This window comes from Lynx canadensis, chromosome C1 (assembly GCF_007474595.2).
Source record: "Lynx canadensis isolate LIC74 chromosome C1, mLynCan4.pri.v2, whole genome shotgun sequence".
Lineage (NCBI taxonomy): Eukaryota > Metazoa > Chordata > Mammalia > Carnivora > Felidae > Lynx > Lynx canadensis.
The window spans coordinates 163,429,144-163,452,619 of NC_044310.1; the positions used below are offsets into that span (position 1 = coordinate 163,429,144).

The 23,476-nt window shown below is 42.5% G+C and overlaps 1 long non-coding RNA gene across 1 annotated transcript; it reads right to left on the bottom strand.

Moving 5' to 3' along the window:
- Positions 1 to 1,971: 1,971 nt before the first annotated feature.
- Positions 1,972 to 19,690, bottom strand: LOC115520960. The gene is made up of 3 exons (XR_003970904.1): positions 19,680 to 19,690; positions 8,584 to 8,587; positions 1,972 to 2,050 (listed from the first exon to the last, which is right to left on the bottom strand). It is a non-coding gene; the product is annotated as an uncharacterized LOC115520960 (long non-coding RNA).
- Positions 19,691 to 23,476: the final 3,786 nt, after the last annotated feature.

Sequence of the window (23,476 nt, forward strand, 5' to 3'; positions counted from 1 at the left end):
TTTTTGTGGGACATGCCCTTGTCACCCTCCAAAGGAAGACCACAGACTGAGGGGAGGAGGGATAAGGTCAAGTCAAGGGATGTAGCAGTCAGCTCTTGTGGCTGAGGACCTGGCCATATCAAGACCCACACTCTCAAAGTGCTAGCGTAAGTAGAGGACCTGATCACATGTGCAGTGTCTTCCAGCCAAAGTGTTCTCTGTCCTGTGAATACTCTACATGCCCTTTGTAAACAAGCACAGCTTTTTACCAGCCACGGCCCTGCTACTTCTCAGGCAAACCCTTTAGCAGTCTGAGTGTCGGCTGTCTTTTACATGTAGGTTGGGTGTCGCAGATGCTCTGAGTTGCGTACCTTATGTCATTCCCCACTTCTGCCCTTTTAACATAAACCCCATTCTGTTCTGGCGTCTTCCACCAGTCTCCATGCAGCCATGTACCCCGGGGCGCCCTGACTCCATCCCTAGCCCCAGGAATAGGCCCGACTGGTCTAAAAGTAATCCATCCTCTTCCCAATGATTGGTTCAAGTGCATGTGATACAGCTCTGGCCAATGAGGCATGAAGGGAAGTCTGCAGGAAGTCTCTCGGAAAAAAAATTCCTGCTCCTGAGAAAGGGCCATGGGGGAAGAAACGATCTTCGTTCTTTCTCTGAAAATATCTGGGCTTTGCTGTGATGCCTGGAACCACTGCAGCCATCTTCCCACCAGTCTGAGCATGTAGGCAAACACCAATGATAGCAGTTTGATAGAAATAATTGGGGTCTAGATGATGCTGCTGAGTCACTGAATTAACAGTCAATTAATTAACCCCCAAATCTGCCCACAGATCTGAACTAAAAGAGTGCATTTATTTACTGTTAAAGACGTTTTGGTTGAGTTTTCTGTTACTTGTAGCCTAATGCATCCAACTGATAGGGAGGAGATAACATAACATAGCATATCTGCAAGAACCAAGGGAAATAAAATATACAGAAATGCGTTATAAAATGTTAAGCAGTCTAGAAGAGTGTTAGTACATTATTATTATTATCAGGAACGAGTGCCTAATAGACTCCCACATCTTATAAGTTTCGTTTCAAGATCTTCAAAACAAAATTTCCAGGTATATTTGAAAACAATCCAAACAATTTCCAAATATAATTCATATTATCTCAACATAAACGAGGACAGGAAGATGAAAAATAAAAAAGGATCTTTGATTATCTGTGGCAATCGCAGGATTGGGCAGGAGGATGGTCTGGCACTCCCGTTACCTCGTTGATAGGGATTCCACCCTGGCCTTTCAGCCCCAAGTGTCAAACTAGCCTAGCCTTTCTTGAGCATTTCCTTTTACTACTTTCTTTGTGCTGCTGCGCATCGTTTTCTCTCTGTGCTTCCTTAAACTCCCTATCGTAATCCCATTGACTGGAATGACACTCAATAGCAAGGCAGGCATGATCAATGTCAGAACGTAGTCTGAAATCAGCCCCAGACTCTTGCAGTTGCTCCACTTTCTAATTCAACTTGGAACTTTATGGATGGCTTTTCTCTCTCCCATCACAGAGCAAATAACAATGCTGAGGAGATCGAGATAGGACTGCCCTCTGCTCCGCCCTGGGTCCTATTAATTCTAAGTATGTTTCCAACTGGGGATTTAGAGCAGAACAAGGACAGTAACTGAAACATCTTTTCTTTATTTTTAAATGATTAGTAACGAGAATGTACCTCCAAGACAGAGTGGTGTGTGTGTGTGTGTGTGTGTGTGTGTGTGTGTGTGTGTATATATATATATATATATATACACACATACTGTGCCAATTTGCCTAGATCTTGAAATCAGATATGATTTCATTTCTAATCTGAGATACGGAGTTCAGTTTTAAGAAGATCTTTCACCTAGCAGGAGGACAACGTGGGATGAAAATTCCTGACTCCCAAGAGACACACTGTTCTTGGAAAGCCTTTGTTAGACCTTTAATTAAAACTACACAGAGATTCTGGGGCACCAGTGTGGTTCAGCCGGTTCAGCATCCAACTCTTGATTTTGGCTCAAGTCATGATCTCACGGTTCATGAGCTTGAGTTCCACGTCAGGCTCTGTGCTTTTGGCCGAAAGCACAGAGCCTGCTTGGGATTCTCTCTCTCCCTCTCTCTCTCTCTCTCTCTCGCTCTCGCTCTTGCTCTTGCTCTCTCTCTCTGCCCCTGCCCCACTCGCACACACTCTCTCTCTCAAAATAAATAAGCATTTTTAAAAATTGACTATATATAGTTAAAGCTACCTCAAAGCTATCTAGCCCAGTCCTGGAAAGATTCAAGAGCCAAACAGATCAAGAGACTTTCCAGATATCACCTAGCTTCCCCAAGACTGTAGGCAGCAGTCTATTGTTTAGTTCATATGATGTGCTTTCTATTCATTATTTTAGACTTCAAAATGACCCCCTACAGTAGATGCTATTTACTCACATTTAGAAATAAGAAAAAGAAAACTTAGATATATTAAATATTGGCCAAGCTCTCCCAACTAATACAGAGAGAAGGTTCTCAAACTGGACGTGTAACCCTAAAGCCTATGCTCTTAGCCACCCCACCAAGTGCTATTTATTCTATTACACAAGATGCCAGTAGACCTTATCTAATCTCATCACACCAAGACAACACATTCAGAAGAAAATGGAAATTAGAGTAAGGCATTATATTTAAACTTTATAGCTCTTTATGGTTACTGAATTGTAACCAATATTCATTCTACTCTAGAGAAAAAAAAATGAGCCTCATAATATGATCTAAACCTGCTTAATGTTTGTATACATTAAAAGAGCATCCTGGGGCGCCTGGGTGGCGCAGTCGGTTAGGCGTCCGACTTCAGCTCAGGTCACGATCTCGCGGTCCGCGAGTTCGAGCCCCGCGTCGGGCTCTGGGCTGATGGCTCAGAGCCTGGAGCCTGTTTCCGATTCTGTGTCTCCCTCTCTCTCTGCCCCTCCCCCGTTCGTGCTCTGTCTCTCTCTGTCCCAAAAATAAATAAACGTTGAAAAAAAAATTTATAATAAAAGAGCATCCGGACCAGACAGAACTCGATCTCGTTTCAAAGCCCACCCTCCTCTTCCCTTAAAGCTCTAAAAGATTCTTAGAAACAGGAGTAAGTTTCTTTTTTTTCTTTAAGTATCAGACAAAACACCTTGACTTTATCCTTTCAGATCTCCCCTATTTATCAGGCTGACATTTTGAAATTCAGGTTTGCTATGAAAATAGCTTACCCAACGAGCGAGCATTGTGCCGGGCCAATGTCTTTTTTGAGCGCTGTGACTCTTGGTTTCATTGTTCTGTTTTGCTGCAGAATTACCATTGCTATTTTTAAATCATCGCTGCGGACTTGTCAGCTTTGAACCACTCTTGCAAGGGCTCCAGTTGCCTCTCCGGTCCTACTGATAAGCCATCCCACGTGTAATATTTTTATGGCTCTTCATCTATTTGTAATTGCTTCTCAAAAGCTAGAAAATTGTGTTTGTGCCCTACTTTTGCTCCCCCGATCTGCGTTACCCCTCGGACTGAAGTAATAACCTGTCACGCTTAAACAATTAGCATAATGCAGAGGACACTCGGGCCTCCTACACGCTGCTAATGGAACACCAAATGTGGCTTTGCAAAGTGAGATAAAGATGCATTTTACACGGGCCAGCGCTGCATTCTGGCAAACCACCTTTGCGCGCACATGACCGACACAGGATCGTCACTCTGAGGGCTTCTTAAGGGGTGGCGGCCTTCCTCCATCCGAAGTCTGAGACTCACTGGGGAGGTTCCCTGACTCCAACGCGACCGGTACGTTGGAACCGGCATTTCATGCTCGATGCGACACAATGACGGTACGCCGTCCACGTCTTCCAACCAACGCGAATTCTCAGAGTATGGTTCTGAGACATGTCCCTGGCTTTAGATAATGCACGATTTGTTTTCATCCATCCATTCACTCACTCGTTCATTTACTCACTCATTTGCAAGCTCGATATTGATGAACAAAGTCTCTCTGGGCTTTTATTCTGTAATATCCTCAACTGAAGAGCTAGGTTACCAAACATTCCGGAATTAAATTCTTAACATCTACCTTTCACAAAAATGGAAGTAATGGATAACATTTCTGAGCCTTTACGAAGAGGTGGCCTAACACAGAAGTTAAGAACACGGACTGTGGAACCGGTGAGCCTGGGTTTGAATTTTGACTTTGCCATTGAACTAGCTATGCGGTCTTCGGGAGATTACCCAAACCCCTCTGCCCTCAGTTTCCTCACCCTTTAAGTGGGAATAAGTATGGTAACTGTCCCCATGGGGTCATTATGAGGACTAAATGAGAAAATGCAAGGACACCTCTTCAGGAAGAGAACCTAAGTCCTTGCTGTTAGCACAGCACCTGCTGAGGTAAAACTCTGCTATACTGTCCTGACTTCTAGCTTTCTTAACAAGCTGGGTTGGGTTGGGTCAGATCTCGTGTGGTTTGGTCTGCCTGGGTTTAGCTTATGGAATTGGACAAAGTAAGCAGCCCTCTGGAGAATCAGATCCGCAGCACGCCCCCCCCCCCCCATGTGTAAAACTGTGTCTAAATCATCTCCATTCACTTATTTTTCCTTTCCCAGGATTCTTGTTGGTAAGCACGGGATTTTTCTGCACCCTAAAAGAGGAATTGAGCAACCAAAACAGCCTGACCTTACTGAATTCGTTGTTATTCATGAAACAGTTTTATTGAAACAGAGCTGAATCATACAAAGGACTGAAAATGCCCTTTTTGAGTCTTTTAAGCGCACATAGATATTGATTCAAAGACAAAAGCTTCCTGTAATTTCTGATGGAAATGGTATGGAAATAAATACTGAAAAATAACATGTAGACAATGAAATGATGAACTGTTCTGTCATCCCCTTTGAGAAATTCGAACTTTTCCCTCCGTCTGTGTGTAGAGCATACAGCAGGAGGAGGGCAGGGGCCATGATTTTATAGGCAGGCTTCACATCCTTTAGGGACTGTCTGACTGTCACACTGGCTAGTTTTACACCCCATCAAATAGATTCTCTTTTTTCAGAAAATAAACATGAGCCTTATCACAAATTGCTTGGCTAGCTATTTTAATTAGAATAACGTGAGGTATTAATTATGGATCTCTCTCTTGGGTGGTAATAAACTCAAGGAAAAGTTAACAACAATAACAATTGTTGAAATAATAGTTAACTTTTATTAAGTGCTTTCTGTGTGCCAAACATTATGAAATGTTACCTAATTTAATCCATATACCAACTTCTAGGAAGTAGATCCTGCTATTGTGTCTTTATTATGGATGAGGGAACTGAAATGAGGTACGGAGTATTACGCCCAAGTGTGGCAAAAAGAGCCAACTCTTCACCAATGTTTGTGCCTCCTCCTTCCAGAAAGTCAAGTTTCCCAGCCAGAGACTACATTTCTCAGCTTTCCTTGCATCCTGACGCACCATGGGACGAGTCCTCACCAATAGAAAGCGGTGGAAGAGATGTATGTCCTGCTCTGTCCATTACGGGCTGTGCCTTCTCTACGTTCCATACTTATCTGTTGGTTGGATGCAGAAGATACTGAGGTTCTAAAGGATGCGAGAGCCTTACCCCTGAAACCACAATATGGAAGACCCAGGAACACCAACACTGGATTGCTACATGGATGAGAAATAAACTTGCATTGTATCAGAGCGCTGATAACTGGGGGTTTACTTGTTATAGCAGCTAGTGTTACCCTAAATAATACACTGCCTTGCCCTGGAGGAGCCAGAAAGCAAATCAAAGGATTCTGACTCATCCCCCTGCTCCTAACCAGTCCATTGGAGCATGTCTTAGGAAAGGAGCAGTAAGCTCTTCATTCTGGTTATGGCAGAAACGCAAAGGAGGAGAGAGAGAGTACTAGAAGACCAAGCCTAAAGAGCTCTTTTTTTTTAAGTTTACTTATTTATTTTGAGAGAGACGGGGACAGCGCAAATGGGAGAGGGGTGGGAAGAGAGGGAGACAGAGAATCCCAGGCAGGTGTCACAGTGTCAGTATGGAGCCAGATGCGGGGCTCGAGTTCACAAAAGCGTGAGATCATGACCTAGCTGAAACCAAGGGTCCGACGCTTAACCAACTGAGCCACCCAGGCACCCGTAAAGAGCCCTTCTGAAGAGAGTCCGGGCACACTTATGTCTCACTGCGCTGTATTCGTCTTTGACTACCTGATATCAAAACATATCTACATTATCTTGAAATGCTGCCCACAGGAAGTTTGCATTTCTTTCTCACTCGCAACTGAGTGTCAGCTCTGCTTTCTGAGAACCTGCTAAAAAAGGAGGCTGATTTCAGAAAGAAGAAAATAATTCCGCTAGACACCTTCCTGGGTGAACTGGGTAATTTTCAAATCTCTAAAATTGAGCAGTGTGTCCTAATGCAAGTGGCCCTCAAACCCTAGAAAGCACAGCCTCGAAGGGCACAACTGTGGGTTTAAATGCTAACTGAACTCAAGCAAACTAGATTTCCAAGCTCCTTGTCCCATCCCCCCACCCCCCCACCCCCGACTCTCCCTCAACCATCCCTGTTATCCAAGCCAAAGCATACCATTTTTATGGGCGAAATTTCCTGGATGGTTATGATTTTAAAATCTCTGGCCTCAGAGTGCTATAATTACCTCTTGATGATGTAATTAGTAACAAAATTTAACAGGGTATCGTGGGACACCTAGAACCATTCCAAATGCATCCACCTCATTTTTTAAAGGGGTTTGAACCACTTCCCCAACCAACTGCCCATAAACCTGGGGCTCCCAGGGTGACAGAGCTCACCCCTTCCTGGTGAACCGTGCATAGCGACCTGCGTGATGATGTTAGGTTGAAGAATATTATAAATGTTGTCAGTGACCAGTAACTCACAAGCACTCTCATTACCTTACCAGCAGTGGAGGCAGGTGTGTTGAAGTTGGCACCCTGGGACACATTAGACATGATGTAGGGAATTAGTCATTAGTCCCCATAAGGCGTGTTTTTCTCCCACTGTGGTGATGCGGAGGGTTTAACATGAGAGCCCCGGTGTGAGAGCTGAGCCATTCTCTGGCAGCTTAGACGCTGTCTAATGAGAGCCGTGCAGGCCAGCCCTGAGTTCACATGAGATGGGGATTTTTCTTTCCACACTGCCCCTCCCCTGCCACCCCCATCACACCGAGAATTGCCCAAAGAAAACTAAGCATAACCCTAACGTGACATTGTAAAGGCCCCTTACAACGGCTTTGTGTCCAACACACATATCTTCAGCCCAAGAGGGTGGCTGCTTGCTTTTCCAGGGTTTAAAGATTTCAGATGTGAAGGGAAAGAAACTGGTCAGCAGCTAGTTCGGCAGGTGTGAAAGGAGAGTTTTGTGGCCTCGGACGTACCGATGTCAGATGAGAGAGCAGAATTCTATAACCGGATAACGCTTCATCTCATCGGTGGGGAAGAAGCAGCTGAAATTCGGAAGCCCTCTGGGACTCTCTGGAAACTTCCAGAGTGAGTTTAACGGATCACCGGCCTTGAGACTTTCGCTGGAGCCTGGATACACAGACGAACAAACCAAGGGCCCGCTTTGTATTGCTGGCCTAAGTTCTGACATTTCAAGTCATCAGTGACTTGGAAGGGGATGACGGAATTGTTTCTAAGTAGAGGAGCTTTGCAGAAGTGACAGAGATCTCTGCAAGAATAGAGAATGCACCTAATGCCGAATGGGAGATTCAGGAGTCCCTAAAACAAGGACAAAGCTCAAAGTTTCCAATGTTCTGCCTGCAACTGATTTGAGGTTAGCCTATCAGTGCTAGAGTTGGACTGAGGAGCTTGGAAGAAATCCTATGGATCCCAGTAGAGGAAACGGAGGTTCCCGCTCTATTCACTCAGGGTTGTCTCGAACATCAATACTCGAGGTGAAAAGTTTTAAGCCTGGGGTCGTCTTTCGTTAGCTGCGTTGTCTTAAGCTAGGCATTTATCTCGCCCGAGTCTCATCTGCAAAGTAGAAATAATAATAATCTTTTCCTGATGTATTCCTTATTTTTATAGCGCTCAAATGGAGTGAAGTAGGAGATTCCATTTAAAAAGAACCGAGGGACCAGCTCATTCCTCAATCAGAGAGAGGAGGAGAAAGCCCACACTCTGACAGCTTCAAGTCCGGCTCGAGGAAACCCCTGGCCCTTGGCAGACTAACAGTTTAGTTTGAAGGCCAAAGAGTTATGGAAATGAGCCAGACTTATACACCAGGTCTCGTGTGGCAAACCCTGCTGTAGGCAAGGAGATACTTACACGTGTTATGGGGGAATAAATAGTACCACCAGTATGCACGTCCTGTCCTTCTATAGCAAGGAACACATTGAGGATGCTTCTTCAGAGAGAGTGGCAGAGAGGACACAGAAGTCCATTGTCTTGGGGCACCTGGGTGGCTCTGTCTGTTAAGCGTCTTACTCTTGATTTTGGCTCAGGTCACGATCTCACGGTTGGTGGGATGGAACCCTGCGTCGGGTTTTGTGCTGATGGCACAGAGCCCGCTTGGAATCCTCTCTCTCCCTCTCTTTCTGCCCACCCCTGCTCTCTCTCTCTCTCTCAAAATAAATAAAAAAAACATCTCTTTTTAATCCTAAAAAAAAAGAAAAAGAAGTCCATTGTCCTGATGACATGCCTACTTCCTGGTGAGCAAAAATGGTGTCTCCTTCAGAAAGTGAGTCTGGCTTGAGTCCCGGCTCATCTCTGCCCCAGCGGGTGCGTGTGAGATAGAAACCCTCATTGCTCCCCCTTCACCACCCACCCTCTCTTGTTTACCACATTAATTCCCTGAGACATATACCAATTACAATTCCTCAGTGGAGCCCGCCAGCACTGTGGCAGCAGCCTGTGAGGTCTCCCTATGGTGGGGCCACTCCAGCCTGAGCACTGTCCCTGGCTGTACCTTCCTAAAAGACCACCTTAAGAAAAAAATTGTGCATCTCCATGATATTTAAAACAAAAATTTTTTAAGCTTATTTATTTTGACAGAGAGAGTGTGAGCGGCATAGGGACAGAGGGGAGAGAGAATCCCAAACAGGCTCCCACACTGTCAGCACAGAGCCCAATGTGGGGCTCGAACCCACAAACCACGAGAGCATGACCTGAACCGAAATCAGGAGTCAGACGCTTAACCGACTGAGCCGCCCAGGCGCCCCAGGGATCCTCCATGATTCACTCAAACTCCCTTACCCACCTGGTAAGAGAATCCATGACCTGGCCCCATTCCTCCTTTAAAGCTTTCTCTGCTCATACTCTGTGCTTTATTCAAGCTGAACATATTTTCCAATCATATCACACGCTTCCCCACCTCCCGGCCTTTGCCTAGATTAATTCTCTCTTTTTGAGGTAGGACATCCAAACCAAAGGCGAGATCTTAACAGTACCTTACATCTGCCCACGTTTGTTTATTTTTTAACTTTTTAAAATTTTGCAGTCTCCTTGCTATTTCCCTGCTGAAATGTACCTCTTACATTAAGCATTTTCACACCCTTTAGCTGAATTCACCCTTCTCCTATAGTTCTTTGGATTTTGCTCAGAACCATTACACTTCCCTTGTAATGTAGTTATTTACTTGCTGGCTATATGCTTTCTTCTAGACTGTAAGTTCTGTAAGATCAGGGAAACGTGTATTATCTTTATTTACCCTGATTATCTAATTCAGTAGGTGTTTGATATTAAAAAAAAATGTTTTTAACGTTTATTTATTATTGAGAGACAGAGAGACACAGAGCGTGAGAAGAGGAGGGCTAGAGAGAGGGGGAGACACAGAGTCCGAAGCAGGCTCCAGGCTCCGAGCTGTCAGCACAGAGCCCGACGCGGGGCTCGAACTCACAAACCGTGAGATCGTGACCTGAGCCGAAATCGGACGCTTAACCGACTGAGCCACCCAGGTGCCCCGGTGTTTGATATTTTTTAGATGAATGGACGTGCTCATGAAAAAATGAAGTTTTACCTTTCTTCCTTTGCCCATGCTGTTCTACACAAAGTCTTCTGCCTCCCTGCTTCAAAATACCAGCCATTCTTCAATGTCAAGCCCTGGGCTCGTTTGCTCCATAAAGCCTTCCCCAAACGACCTCAGACCCCACCAACCCCTCTTCTATACTTATAATCTATATGCCAGAAAGCCAAACAGATTATGTCCTAAATGTTCACTATCTGTTCGAAGATACTGGTCTCCTCTAAAGCAGAGGGTCTTAAGTCTGAGATCCGCGGGTAGGATTAGGAAGACCATGCACCCTTTGAAATTGAATGCAAAGGTTAATGTAAATGTCCAGGAGCTCTATGATCCCCCAAAAGGTGAAAAGAACCACTGTTCCAGTGAGACTACACGCTGCTTTTCTCGAACAGAGATGGGGTCTGCCTGTACATCTTTTCTATTTCCCTCAGTGGCAAGCCAAGTGCTGGGGACGTGAGTGGCCAGAGTACCCCCTTGACACGACCAACGTCTCTCGACTTCCATCGTGCCTACCTGACGCAGCCCCAGCCTGAGAGGTGGTGGGTAGAGCTCAGCAGCGGCATGTAGGCAAGCAGATGCTCTAAGGATTATAATGGTGAGTTCATGCCTAAATCAGAATGGCAGGACAGCATCTGGCCTAACAGAATTGCCTTTCTCTATGTGCAATTCTGTGATGAGATGGGGCAGGCAGCGTCATCACTGCAGGAAGGCAGTGAGCCCTGAGAGTTCCGGGTAGTTACAAAGTAAACCCACACGGAGCTGGGTCTCCTCTGGAGGCAGGCCTGGCTGGGTCCCGGGGGCTCGGGCGGAATCCTCACCATTGTTTACCCTCCTCCCTGTCTGCCTGGCCTGGCCTGCCCCGGCCACCTTGGTGCGTCCCAGCAGCACAAGGTCTGGAGTGCGCCGGATCCCATATGTGTTGAATTAATATAAAATAGCCTTTATAAAGTGTGCTGCTTTAGGGAGATAGTATTAGCGAAGAAAGGTCAGAATTTTCAAACCGGGGCGGGGGGGGGGAGGGGGGGTTGAGCGGCAGGACCAAATAAGGTCTGTAACCAGCTGTAATGATTTTATGAAAAGAGAAATCACCTATGGGGTCTTTTTAAGTTACGAAATGATGACTTTGGCTGTGTAACAAGAATCGGTTCAAAACAACAACGCGGATGACACCGGGGAACGTACGATTGGTGATTTTTGTTTTCACGAGCTGAATTCCTTTTGGTTTCTCCTCGGTTTAAGTCACGCTTTGTGTTACCAACCTCAAAAACCAAAAAAAAAAAAAAAAAACGTAAGCAGCTAGGGTAGTCGTGGTTTCGATAAAACTCTCTTAAGTAATGATGATCCCACCTTATTTAGACAAGTCAGGGGTCAATATGGCCTTATTTGCTTCTGGTTTTCATTAGTGGCGCTCTCTCCGAGGCATAGCACTTCCTGCCGGCTCCTTGAATACACAGAGGATTCATGCTTCAGTTCTGCATGTGTTAAGAATGCAGCCATAGCAACTACTAGCATTAATGAACTATTTGCTTATGCAGTAATAATTAACTTCCATTACATTACTTTGTGTGATTACTTTCTTAATTGCCTGAATTATGCATCCATTTAATATTTAATAACCATTCTCAGAAATCAGACACTGGTAAAAAACAAATTGCTCACAGTTTCCTTGCAATAATTAAGCTCACAAGAATAAATGAAACCTTTTAAAAACGAATGCCTTGTGATTATATCCTTGCATATAGAACAAGATCCTAAATTAGTTATTTATTAAATCTAGATTTAAGTCCAAATAGTGCATTTTTCACTTTCGCCTCGGGAAATCAACCTGCACAGTACCTGATATCAACAACAGAATTAAGTGCCTTCTATTTTCTTTGGGAGTCACAAGCTGCATTAATATTTATTACCATGCAAAATTCAAAAGTCCTTAAAATATTGTGTGTTTATTATTTATTTCGACTTGGCATCTCTTTTACACGAGGTAAGTAAGACGTTTAGTTGGAGATTAAAGTGTTAGGAAATGAGATCAATAGCTCTCCATTAAGATGGGCTATTGTGAGAGTCCCCGTTCTTTCCTGCTTCGAGCACTCCCTCCCCCCCACCCCCGACACACACACTCGCACACATACTCAGGTTCATGCATTCATCTCCGGGCCTCTTCTAAAACAGTAAAAGAACAAATAATGCCATGTGTTTTTAACCAAGCAGAAGAAGATTCATGGCAATTTATCCTCCTACATTTGCACTCACAGCCAGGCGGTCTGATCTCGCCTTTCCAGGTTGCTAGCTAGAGCTCTCAGAGCCCCGTGCCCTTCTGCCAGCACCCAAGCAAAGCCACATGCTGATTTGCAAAGTGATAATGCTATTATCCTATTGTACATCAGCCTCAGTTCCCACCGGCTTGCAAAGTCATCGCTGTCTTAACAAATAAAACGTGCGACTGCTTTATCGCAGATTTCTTGGTGAATAGATTCTATTGAATCTGGACAAGACAGCTTCTTTTTTTTTTTTTTATCTTCCTGGGACGGCATCTGCAAAATTGTTCTGCCATTCCACATTGATTATGGCAGCCATGTACAGACGTGTTTATCTGAACCATAACCATGTTAGTCTTAAGCTACAGGGACGCTGCGATGTTATTTACCCACTGTTACCCTGTGCATACATAATACACACAAAATAATGTGTGCCCCATGAAAAAAAGGGAGGGGGTGCTCAAAGCACTTTGTACCAAACGAGCTGGTCCAGAAAAATAGATGCAGCCTGAGAAATTAGGCACACAGTGCCAAGCAAATAATTGAGATGAACCGTTTTCCTACCAGAGAGGGGAATCTTTTTTGCAAGGCATGGAAATAGCCATGGGGAAGGGGTAGCGTTGAGGGCGGGGGTTGGTTTGTGGAGAACAACTGGGGTGTAGGGTGTCACAAGTCAACAATGGCTGCTATCTCGAGTCTCTAAACGGAGCTAAACTGATGCCAATCTGGCTGACTGTTGTTACAGTGGGCAGAGTCATTAGGATTTGCTTTTTAAATGATCTCTCAGCCTGTAAGGCTGAGAGCTGCTAGCAAGGCAAGGTTAGAGAGAAAATGATAGCAGTATGTTGATGCTTCACAGACCTCATGATAGTTTCCGTCTGTCATTATTTACGTCTGACTAGATGCGTCATGTCAGCTACCTAGAAGGCACTTTACTCTGAAGCCCTTGTTTGCCTCGGCTCTCGCGCAGCCAGACTGGGATACTATTATTTTTGCATCACTACACTTAGGGGAAGCTTGCTTCAATCTTTCAGTAATGACACACAAAAGAAATAAAAATGGTTGTGTCCGAGTTATTATACATGCTCGTATGCTAACAGCACTCGTCAGCATTGCTCCGAAAAAGAAAAAAAAAGTGAATTTAAATCAATGAACAGACATTTATTAAAAGGTCAGCTTAATTGTATTTGTTTCGGCTTCCCGGCCAATATTTTCGGTAAAACTATTTTTCTTCGGCTTTAGATTAGGGTTCTCGTTACTGGGTGGAACCACTTCGGGGGAAAAGCTATAAAAACCACCATTTGATCAAATTTGCCCGTGTTGCTTAATATCATCTTATAGCCTCTTGATAAATTCCATCAGTGTCACTGTAAATAAAGCCATAGGAAAAGCTTTTGTTTTGTATTGAGATCATTGGCACCATTAAGGACAAATTTTCAAACAATGTGCATTTATCTGCAAAACTCTCTGTAGAGAGGCCCAATCGCAGACCTCAGAGTGATTTTTGAATCTAAGATGGCTATTTCATACATCAGAAAAAAAAATACTATTATGGCAAAAAATACAATGGAATGTTTATATTGTCTTTCACCAAATCCCATCTTAACAAATGAAACTACCACACTCCACACCTTTCCCTGCCAGAGAAAAGAAACAGTAGCCGAACAGAGCTGTAGAATGTTAGAATTTGTTGATACCATTTTATATTGAACACTGCAACATAGCTTTAGCAGGAACTCCAGGTTAATAGGGCCAAAATATTCTGGGTGATTTTTCCCTGACGCTCTGAAAAACAGAATAAATACAACTAGATTTAAGTGTGAGTGAGATAATCTACAAACACACTCGAAAACACAAAAGCATATGCGTATATACATCGAGAAAACACAGAATCAGTTTGCAATCTTTCTTTACGTGTGTCATTTAGTACAAAGGCTTGAAAAGGTACCGTTTTAAAACTAAAATGACTCTCATGGACCATGTCTGAGGATGATCTGTTTATAAAGTTTCCACCGAGCTTCTCTATTTAGACAGTAAACAGCATTGTCATAACCAGAAAATGGGTTATTGCTCTAAAATGAGTAATTAAGATATGAGAGAGAAAAATGCACTGACCCATCCTGCCTTCTGAGCCCTAAGCAGTTAACAGAATCTCAGGAAGGCAGTGTTAAGTGACCAGATTTCTCTCAAAAGCCTGGGTCATTCTGAAATAACTGGAGAGACACGGTACTTGATCTCCTTATCTAGGCAGAAGAAGTGCTTATATTTTTGAAGTCTGCACAAGCCATGTAAGCATAAAAGTATGATGATAGAGATCTCTTTTCTGTTTTAAAGATCAGATGCCAGCTTCATAAGATGGTATTTTCAGGTTGATGAATCCATGTTTGTGGCATATTTTTACAAATTGCAAGTATAAAGCTTTGTTCGAACTAAATGAAATGTCCTGTATAGATGTACACACACACACACACACACACACACACACACACACACACACGTTTTTAGAATGCCACAGAATTTGCATTGTTAACCGATGTAACTGTCATCAACTACTAAGACAATTACAGTAATTTGAAATAAAATCAATCACATTTTTTTCAATCTCTTAAATTTTTAAAATAAGTATGTTACAGCACATACATTAAATACTTTTTTAAAAAAAAAAATCGTTTGCCTAAGGCGTTTTTCTTACCTCCTGCCAAGCTACATGTAAGAGTTGTGTCAAAAAACAAACAGTAGGTGGCAGTCAAACCACTAAACTGCTTCAAGACTTCATTAACCAGTATCTGTTGTTAAAGAGTAGCAGGAAAGTCGTGTATTTTTCCATTTTAAAGAATTCATTTTATAATTAATCTTGAAATACATTTCTAAGGTCCCAAGCTGATGAAATAGTGAGTTGATGGCATCCTTAAGTGAATGAGCCCAGATAAAAGTAATTTAATTCAAGAACCCTTTCTGCTCTGTCTCCATGACTTTTTTTTTTTTTCATTTCTCTGTTATTACTGTTTTAATGTGAGTCTTTATGCAGTTTTGTAGTTGTGACATGATCAGCACGTTCTTGGGCCAGAGCCCAGGACTATGGAAGTCATGCTTGTGTATCTTTGTGCTGATTTTAAATAACTTGCAGGAGCTTTTCCTTCCCTGGATCTTCTGGACTAGGTATATCTAATCCCCTCCTGTGCCTCTGAAAATAAACTTGTGTGTAGGGAGAAGGTTCCAGACAAGTAGCTGAAACACAGAAGGAAGATTCTTGAAAGCAGAGAATTGTGGACAACTGAAAATCTAAACGGCGTGAGTGAAAAGTCACTTTGCAGAAGAGGCTGTGTCACCTCCATGACAGGCAAAGCTTTATCTGTTGGGTTCACTACGCTGTCCCCACAGTTGAGAATGAGATGCTAGACACATGGTAAATGTTCCATGAATATTTGTTGAATGAACCGAAGAGTGACCAAACCCCAAGTCCTTTTCATTTCTCAGAGCTCCACCCTAGGAGTTTTCGCTCTCGTCTCAGTTCTTCGCAGACAATGGCAAAACGACTTCTCACTCGCCGCCACTAACATTGCTGTTAATCACGGTCATTGGCAACTGCTATGGCACCAGCAACACAACACAGCAGAACAGGACTCCAGTCTAGAATTTATTGACACCATTTTATTTGTTATAAAATTTCGAGGGGGGGCTGATGCCTTTCTTAGGAGTTACTGGCCACAATTGCTTCTAAAAATCTAAGCTCCGGCTACAGAGTAAGAAAACTATGGAAGAAGTGGCATTGGTCTGAAGCTAGGGCAACTTGATTAATTTCCTCACCTGCCTGTACCTCAGTTTCCTTGCCTGAAATGTGTGGATGGTAATGGTACCTACTGTACAGGGTCGTTGTAAGAACTAGTCGGTACACACATAAAAACAAAAAACAAAAAAACTTACTCTTGTCAGGCAGAGTGAGTCCTCAATAAATACCAGCTACTATTATTGCATTTTATTATTACATTTGTCATTAATACTCTTATCACTTACCACTGGCCCTTGCCCATACGTAACACTTTACACAACAATTTGTGTTCACCCAATCTGTACATTTCAAGGAGAATGATCGTGACAGTAATCGAACACGGTTGGTGTAAGGTTTGCACAATAGAACCTATAACGATGACGTATGACATGAAACAGGATATGTTTTAAGTTGACCAAGAGCTTGATTTTCTTTCATTCTCTCTTTTTTTTTTTTCTTTTGAGCCAGCTTTAGGTATGGCCAGGAAGTGACGAACACTCCCTACCTCCCGTACTCCTGCTCTGTGCTAACGGCCCGGCCCAGCCCAGCCCGCTGCAACCGAGCCTGAAAACAGTTTCCAAACATTCAAAGCTCACCTCAAACCCAAAGACTCAAAACTTCCCATTGAGTCTGTTTTTTTTTTCCTCACAGCTATACCTTAGTTCCTTCAAATAGACGTTTGAAGGACAAATAGTTTGAAAAAGAGACTTGAAAAGGTGATCTCCTTTTATCCCTTATTGAAATGGAGAGCCGCATTTTCGTCAAAACTAAATTCAGATCCCAAAAGCACATATAAGTTTAGTTGTAACGTCAGAAAAGGAGGCAACTCAAGCTGCATTTACACTCTGGCAGTTTACTTCCCTTTTATGCGGACAGCAACAGGCCAGCCCTATGGATCAGATTTTAAGGTAGCAGCAATAAACATTTTCCAATCTTGCTGGGAAATGTTTAGGGAAATAAAACCCTTTCCTTCAACCTATCCATGCATTCCTCTCCTTCTATGGCAAACTCTCCTCCACATTTTAGTAAAGAAATGGGAACTAGTCAAGTCTAAAAAAATAATGAGTAATTGGATAACTTTCTGAGAAATAGGTTTTCTTTTTCCAGAATCTTCTAGTCTCTTAGATGACTCTTTGAGGAAGGAGGTCAAAATACTGAGTTTGATTTTAAATAAGAGACATTTAAATAAGAGACATTGAGTAATTTAAAAGTGAGACATTCAGTACAAGACCCATTCATTTAAATTACGTGAAAATCCAAGGTAGACTGTGTATAATTAGGAGCCGTGGAAGTCCTCAGGCAATTTCAGTGGAGGTTGGAAGATTGCTTTAATAGAATATGACAAGGTTCCTTTTGTTTTTCATAAAATATTGTATTCCCCCTTGAAATGTAACACACCCTTAATGAAATCACAGCCCCTTTCTTATTAGCAAATACCTTTTTATGTTTTGAGAGATCAACAATGTGAAAACAATTACTGCAAATTAGTGACAGACGAGCCTCGAGCCTCGAAAGAGTCAGAGGTGAGTTAGTTCGAAGGTATGAAGCCTCACGTGAACCAGCCTATACGAAGGCTCTCCTCGAAATCGCACCTGGTAAGGTGGTCCTGAGAGAGACAAGAGGGGCAATGCAACGCGGGCTTGCTCTGGGGAGAAAATGCTGGGTGGGGAGAGAGGAAATCTGACTTTTACCAGTTCTGTGGCTTACTTCCTGGACCATTCCCCCCAAAAGTACCGAGGAGTCCCTGGACATGTTTTTCTACTTGGTTATCTCTTCTTTGTTGAGGGTCATTTATTTATGAACAGAGATAAATTATTTTCCGTGAAGCACTGGAAGACTTCTGAGGCAAAAAAGAGACTATTTTCACAGGTTAGAACTGCAAAGCACAATCCATGGTTGGATTAATAATAATTAGTGTCTGCTAAACCAGAAATACGCACTTCCATTGGGCCCTCAACCAGTGAAATTATGTGTTCTGGCCAAGTCCATGAGCCAAATTACGGTGGTAGCTGTGTGTATTATACCCAATGCCACAGGTATTTAATGTGATTTATTAATAATTGAGAGAATTGAGGAAGGAGCAAACCAAAAATGTGCTTTATAAATAAGTCATGCCAAGCCAATCTCCTTTCCTTGTGTTAATATAAGAATACCCAGTGGTAAGTCAACACAGGAGCCTTACAAGGTGGACACCTTGTTTTCAGACAAACATGAAATCAAATAGCTTATTCTATCACGGACTAGATAAATAAGTGTAGGCTGGATGATGATGCAATTATTCTCGTCTTACTTGGCTTCTTTTTTTCAATAAGAAGGTTGAAATCACAAAAGCCATGCCTATCAAACCCCCAGAGAACAACAACAGCAACAAAAAGATGGGAAGGAAGACTTGTTATGCGATGACACCATCAAGATTGAAAACACTTAATAATCTGGAAAAGATACCAAAGTAAATCAGGTTAATTTTTTTTTCAACTTTTATTTATTTTTGGGACAGAGAGAGACAGAGCGTGAACGGGGGAGGGGCAGAGAGAGAGGGAGACACAGAATCGGAAGCAGGCTCCAGGCTCCGAGCCATCAGCCCAGAGCCCGACGCGGGGCTCGAACTCACGGACCGCGAGATCGTGACCTGGCTGAAGTCGGACGCTTAACCGACTGCGCCACCCAGGCGCCCCAAGGTTAATTTTAACAGAGATAGAGTCCTTCATTTAGGTCCAAACACACACATATACAGACTGTATGCACACACACATAATAGAAGAGAGAAGAGACATTGACTTTTAGTGGTTTGTACATAAATGGCCACGGTCTTTAGTTAACTGAAACTTCAGAATGTACTAACAAGGTGGTATGACCTGCCAAAAATACGAATGTAATGACAGCTCGCACAGAGACTTATGTGTCAGGCACTGTTCCAAACTCAAAAGTATTATTTCCATTTATTCCTAAGCGTCATCAGTTTATAGATGGAAAAACAGAGGTAGACAAAGGGTAGGTAACTTATCTCGGGGCAGAGTCAGGATAACGATACCAGCATCTGCCCCTGGAGATGCTTTGAATCTCCACTTACACATGGCTTTTGACTCTGGGAAAGTAACTTCCCGCTTTTCTCTGGGCTGGAGTCTGGCTCTCAGTAGTCCGTACATATTAACAGGGACATATTAAGAGGTAAAATACAGTATAAACATAGGCAAAGCTGCAGGAAATAGAAGGGAGAAATTGTTGGAGGGGAGAAAATTTGGTGAAGTCATAATAGGTGTTATCTCATGTCTAGACTAGAGATTGTCAAGGCAGAGATTACACTTGTTTATGTATTCCCATATGAGATGGAAATCATAGGAAGACAGATTTCAACCCTATATATGTTCTGATAGCACAAACGGTCTAAACTAGGATGTGCTGCCTTGTGAGATATGAGCACCTCATCTGTGAAATGATCAAGAGGAAGCCACATCAAGGAGTCATGCCATGTGGTGATGGGAAGTTGACCCCAATGGCTCCTAGGGTGCGTTCTAAGATACTAAGCTTTGGATAATCAGGGAAAAGTTTGAAGTGGAAACACTTGTGAACTGCTTTACTCCCTTCACCCAACACACACACACACACTTTCCTCAGTCTCCATCTATATCCTTATATGGCAGCAATTACACTGGGTTTGCAGCTATTAGATTTGAATTCTAAACATTTTACTTAAACATCTCTGTCTCTTTAGTTTCTCTTTCTGTGAATAATAAAGAAGAAAGGAAGGCGGGGGTGGAAGGGGGCAACGGAGGAAGGGAGGAAGGAGAAAATGAAAAAATAAAGAAAAACATATGTAGTCATGCTTGTCTCTTCATATCTTTCTAGACTTTTGTGAAACCACAAAAGATAATACATAATAGATTAGCAATAGTTTGGGGGAAGAGAACTATATATATTTAAAGCACCCTGTAAAGTCAAAGCATTGGATCGGTATCCCATGTAAATCTTAGGTCATAGGTTCGATCCATATGAATTGGTTAATTGCATCCTGTCCTCTGACCCCATGCTCCGTGCCTAAGTCAAATCTGGCATCTAGAAAATGGTTGCTCCTGATTGTACCAGGGACTGTGGGAGAGAATGAGCAGAACTCAGTACAAAGCTGCCTCCACCATCAAGAGATAACTCAAAATGAATTTTTTTTATCATGGCGCACAGATGCAAGGCTTGAACTCATGAACCGCGAGATCGGGACCTGAGCTGAAATCAAGAGTCAGGCGCTTAACTGACTGAGCCACTCAGGTGCCCCTCAGTGACCCGGTTTTTATGTATTCCCAACCAACGAAGCGTATGAACCCTTATTACTAGTCATCGGTATCTGGCATCTACCCCTTTTCACTCACACCAACTTTAAAATAAAGCTGCAGATATCACAGGAGATAATATAATAAAACAACAAAAGAATCTTGTGAACAGTTTTATAATGCGTTTTTAAACTTAACAAATCAAATACTACTATTTGTGTGTCAAGAATGAAAATATAAGCAAGTCAATTATAAATGTAATACCCTCAAGGAGTTGGATACTATGTTATATCCATAAGTAAGATAACACATGTGGCATAAATGTAAAGCTGGAAATGAGGTGGGCCATTTTTCAATTTCCCTAGATTTACATTAAGGAAGTACAATTGAACCTTGAGATCATAATTATAATATAGAGGTTAAAAGGTATTCAACAGGACTAAAGCTCTTTGCCTAAGGAATGGTTTGGGGCAGGAAATATTACATATTGCTCAAAAGAGCCAACTCAAGAGAAGTAATGTATCAACTTGAATCGGGGTTAAACTATCAAGAATAATAAAATACACTGAAAGCATTTAGGTAAAGTGCCAGCGTGAGTTTTCCATATTAAAATTTCTCATGGTGCAGATTATTATAGCACTCTTTTTTTTTTTTTAAAGTAAGCTCTACCCTCAATGTGGGCTTGAACTCACAGCCCTGAGATCAAAAGTCACGTGCTCTATGGACTGAGCCAGCCAGGCATTCCTATTATAGTCTGCTTTAAAGGGGTAGCTTGAATATCATTCTAGAAAATGTCTTGATTTGCTCTGCAGTGACTTGGAAAGTTACGATTCTCTAAATAAAGTGTCAAATATCCTAGGTTACACCTGTAATGGAAAGCTCTTCCAGCCATGGGGGATATGGCTGGCAGTCCATCAGAAGTTATGCTTCCCTTCCTCGTAGGCTTGTAGCTAAATGACATTTCTCAGCCTACTTGCGGCTAGATGTGGTCACGTGACCAAGCTCTCACCAATACGCCACAAGCAGAACTTATGGGAGCAATTTTCATTGCTTAAGAGGGAACTTCAGGCTCTGGACTTGAACACATAACCCCTTCCTTCAGGCTCTGAGAGCCAGAACTTGGAAAAGTGTATGGCGAACCACCTGATGCAAATGGAGGGCTGCCATCCTGAGTCTCTGATGGGATTTGACAAAGCAGCCTTATCCATCTGCTTGGAACTGTTACGTGAGAGACAATCAACATCTTTGTTTTGCAAGCTACCTTCTTATTGCATCTCTTATCAGAGCTGCTTAACACGTTATCTAATGAATAATTAGCTGTCAGCATTATTTTCATTACCTTCTTGGACGCAAAAACGTTGGGCTTTAGGGATAGACCTAGATTTAACTATTTTAACGAAACTTTCCACATAAAAAAGCTTACAAAAATCTTTTTGCTATATTAATGTCGGCAAAATAATGTTTTGCTATATTATCTCTAAACGTTAACTAGATTCTTCATTTTAGATGTTTGTTTCATTTTTGTTATTTTCATTTCACTTCATCATACAACTTGTGAGCTCTTATAGGAGCAGAGTAAATTAACTGAGTTCAGAGCGCTTCAAAGAGAACTCTCAGCTCAGAAATGCTGTCATCAACATGAAAATAACGCCTCCAAATTTTCCCGGGTTATTTTTATATCCACGCTGTTTCAACAGGTAACTAGGAAAAAAAAAATTGAAGCTTACCGAGCAGAAACAAATTAACATAGCGGCTCTGGGCTCTTGATACACGCTAGGCAGAGGGAGCCTATGTGACCAGCCCTTGGTGAGAACCTTGAGCAGTGAGTCTCTATGGAAGCTTTCCTGATAGATAACACTTCACACATGGTGTTACCATTTGATTTTGGAGGGATTACGCACAGCCTGTGTGGTTCCACAGGGAGAGGATTGTTGGAAGCTTGTGCCTGATGTCCTCTAGACTTTACCCCATGCGCCTCTTCCCTGTGTTGATTTTGCTTTGTGCTTTCTGCTATAATCCCATGTGGAGTCCTGTGAGTGTGTGTGAGTGTTCCTACTGAGTTACTAGAGGTGGGTCTTGGGGACCCCCGTGCTCTTACCAAATAGGATTTGAAGTCAAGATAGCTAAGAGAAAAATAAGAGAAATGGGAATCTCCTAACCCATTGGGAAAGCTGGGCACATGGTATGAAATTCTTGACTACCAGAAAGCATTTATTAAACATAACTTTTCCAGAAGAAATAAAATATTCAAAGATTGAGAATACTACTGCAAATGACTACGAAATAATATCACTAGATATTTATATAGGAGCTCTGGTTTCCTAGGTCTTAATAGCCCTATAAAGTTTGGAAGACCGTGCATCATCAACATCTCCAGCATCTTTCAGAGTAAGGGACTGAGGTGCAGACTTGTCCGAGGTCATCGAGCTGGCCAGAATTAGAATAAAGACAAAAATTCTACTGAGTTTTGTTGTCGTTCTTTGAAAAACCACTGAATTATATATATTAGTTCCTTGGAGGTAAGATTGAAAATCAATGCAAAAAAAATCAGTTTTTTAGTTTTCACAGACATTAGCAAATGACTCTAAGGTAGATTTATACTAAACCAGCTGAAATTATTCATGGCCACACCATAAATCTTTGATTCTGCTCATATACAGCACTTGCCTGTTAGTTCCTCTGCTACTTCCTTTGTCTTAGACCCTGTCTGGATTTCTCACTGCTCTCCTTGCACCCTGGATACTTCTGTTTCTTCCATACACACTAAACCTAAACCTAAAGTCTGCCCTGATTCGGTTGTACCCAGGCCACTAAAGGCCAAAGAAGATTAGCTATGACAAATTTACTATTTACAAATTTACAGACACTGCTGGCCGGTCATTCCTACCAAATGTCCTGGCTGATATAGAGAACATAGATGCTGGAACCATACAGACCTGGAAATCAAATCCTGAGTTCACCACTCTCTAGGTATGTAGCCTCAGGTAGGTCAGTTAACCTTTCTAAGCCTGAATATATTGTCAAAATGGTCATAACAGCACCCATGTTGAAAGTATTAAAAGAAATAGCATCAAACCCACAGGAGCCGCTGCTATAGTTCCGCAGCCCTACCCAGATCCTACGACAGCTAAGCCTCTCCCAGACTTGGGATACTTTGCCACTATCAGGGGTTCAGCTGTTTGTTTACTCACAAAGGAAAGGGAAAGTTTTAGCCTGTTAGGATTAGAAGTA